Below are 3,236 nucleotides of genomic sequence, written 5' to 3' on the forward strand. Positions count from 1 at the left end.
TCACTAAAGGGTCCATCAGTCTACTTTCTGAGACATAAATTTTCTTTACAATTTTTCATTAGACATTTTGCTCACCCATTTTGTTATATTTCAAAGGCTTGTGTTTGTTGTTGCCGCCATTATCAGTTTGATAGAATGAAACCTCATTACTTTGAAATATGGAATACAGGAAACGGAAGACTTCGGATCATCCACTTTTGTATTTTCCCATTATTTTATTAAAATATGACAGGATACCTAGTCAAAAGACTAAAAGCAGTTGTTTCAAATTCCACTGTTTATACTGATATCAGTTTAATGAGGGTTTATTGAATAAAGTTTATTTTTCCTCTTTATTTTCATATCTTTATTTTTCAAAGATTTGTCTTTATTTCTGACTTTCTCTTCAACTGTAAACTTATTTTGTATTGTAATTCAATGGAATATATCTAAGATCGATTTTTTAAAATAGTATTCCATTCATTACCTGGATGCAGTCACTGTTAAAGCACTAGACAAAAAGTGTTTTATTTCAATTTCTAGAAATAAAGTTTTAACAGATTATCAGTTAATATGCAAAATTGTGCTTCATGTAATTGTCCCAGTCTAGAAAATGCAAATATCATATATATATATATATAAATTTTTCACAACTGCAAATAAACTTTGTTTTTTCCTCTTTGTCCCCTTCCGCCCCTTCCCTCCTTCCGTCCTTTCTAATGCTCTCTAAAGGGGATTTTTTTTCTTGCCAAAGGTACTACAGCTATTTGCATTTTCTTCCATCAGTTTTCTTCATAAATACCAAAAAACCCACTGCCATGGAGTGGGTTCTGACTCATAGCGACCCTATAGGACAGAGTAGAACTGTCCCATAGAGTTTCCAAGGAGCGCCTGGCGGATTTGAACTGCCAACCTCTTGTTTAGCAGCTGTAGCACTTAACCACTACACCACCAGGGTTACCAGTTTTCTTCATAATCAGTATAAAATCTAAGAAATACAAAAACTTGAGTTTTTGAGGAGACTCAAAATTTTCTTTCAAGCACATTTATGTTTATAATTCATATTTTAAGATACTAGAAAGATAACAGATATTCAATAAATTTTGGTTCATATGATTATGATCAATGATTATTTTATGGAATATAAGTAACAATATTGGTCTGCTTTGTTCCCTTTCTTATTTTCAGATTTGCAGTCACATTATTATTTCTGGGATACATGGGACTGAGTAAACAGCTACTTCCAGTAATGTGAATGGATGAGACTTCTTAAAAATATTGCTTTAGCTCTTCTATCCTGCTTAGACAAAGGTTCACAAATTTTCTGAGTTTTCATAAAGGGAATAAAGGGTATTTTTTTTTAATGTGAATTTAAAGAAAATCCTAAGGCAATTAACTTAGAATCAGTTATCATTTTTACCCAAATCTTTTTTAAGTAAAAGCAGAAAAACATTAATACATTTTGTCACTTGTGATTTAAAAACTTAAGTCACAATTCTGAGTCATTACTCTTCTAATGAAACATGTCATAAGAACCAAAACCTGTTGCCCTGGAGTCGATTCCAGCAGGGTAGAACGCCTCCACGACCCATCCACCCCCATAGGCTTTCCAGGCTGTAATCTGTACAGAACCAAACTGCCACATCTTTCCCTTCCGAAGGGGCTGGTGGGCTGGAACTGCCAACCTTTAGGTTAGCAGCTGAGCACTTAACCACTGCGCCATCAGGGCTCGCTAAACATGGATTACTAAATCTAAATCACATTTGTCATTTTTTTTTTCTATAAATGGAGAATTCTCCAACTATTCCAGTACATACGTTTTCCAGGCACTGACTTTTTAAAGCATATTTTTTATAAAGCCAATTTGTGCCTGATGTAATTTCCTGCCCCAGGATCCATTTTAGTCCCTCTCCTCAGCTCCTTTTTAGTCACTGCCCCACACAGATAAGTCACCCATTCGGCCACACGGCCTGCAGCTGCACGCTTAGATAACATGTCCCTCACCCTATTTCTCAGTTTCCCTTGAGTCCCGAGAAATCACTCTGTACATGCGTCGAACCAACCAATCCCACGTACTCGCGGGAAATGCACCAAGCAACGCCCTAAACCCCAATGAAGGCTGTGTCCCTAAGTTAGTTCCTTGCTTGCTCCTAGGTTAGTTCCTTGCTTGCTCCCTACCTGCCGGTTGAACTCGCCCTCTGCGGTACCTTGGCCCTCATTTGTAGGCATCCTTTCTACTCATGAACCTGTGAGTAATAAACCTGTGTGTTACTCAGTGTACTTTGTCGTCAGCGTCTGCGTCTAATCCCATCTTCACACCTGTGTACAAACCTTTAATTTACTGAAGAGACTTGGTCATACATGTAAATAATATTAACGTAGTGGGTACCAGTCCTTTAAGTAAAAGGGCGTCCTCCACTATTAAAAAAAAAAGAGTCTTAAAATGAGAGCATAAACTGTTTAGGAGCCAAGCACAGAGGACCTTAGGTCGCCCCCAGGATAAATAAATACCCTGTTAAAGGCACACTGTAAAATAAAACAAGATTCCAAAACCCTTCAAAATCTCTGCAGGATACATAACACGTATATTGACCAAAGACTACTAATCTAGTAACCATATTTGCAACAAGGATATTCTTATGTCTGGTGATGCAAGAACATAGAATGAGCGAAGTAGTTGATTCTCTCATTTTACTGCCGAGGACACTGAGGCCCGGTGAGGTTAAATAACATTCCCCAAACCACTCACCAGTCAACAGTGCCCAGAAGCAGCGTGGTGTAGTAAAAAAAAAGAGAGAGAATAAGGGAAAGACGATTTTGTTTTTAACAATACTCTGGTTCCAATTCCTTTTTTTTTTTTTTTTTTTGTATTGAGGGTTTCATTGGTCAAAAATAAAAGACTAAGTCTTGTTTTTCGACGTTTTTTTTTCCCGCATAAGGTCGGTTTACCGCTCGCATAGTTTGGTACCGAAGCGGCCTCCATCGATTCCCCCTGATTGCCCTTTCACTCAGTTCCTGACGTGGACGTTCCTGTTCTGTCATACAGCCTCTTAACAGTTACAATCTCTAACTGGCCCTCCTGCCCATACCTCAGATGGTGTCTTGTGACAGAAACTTGTTTATTGTCTTACAACCCGGTCTCTGGACACTGTGGTTGCTTCTTGCCCCTCCAAGCTGTGTCCACGATTAAAACTTCTCCCTTTTCTTGCGCTAACACACTAGAAACTTTTAAATTGACCAATAAAACTTCAGGACGC

This window comes from Elephas maximus, chromosome 7, assembly GCF_024166365.1.
Source record: "Elephas maximus indicus isolate mEleMax1 chromosome 7, mEleMax1 primary haplotype, whole genome shotgun sequence".
In the NCBI taxonomy this organism is placed as follows: Eukaryota; Metazoa; Chordata; class Mammalia; order Proboscidea; family Elephantidae; genus Elephas; species Elephas maximus.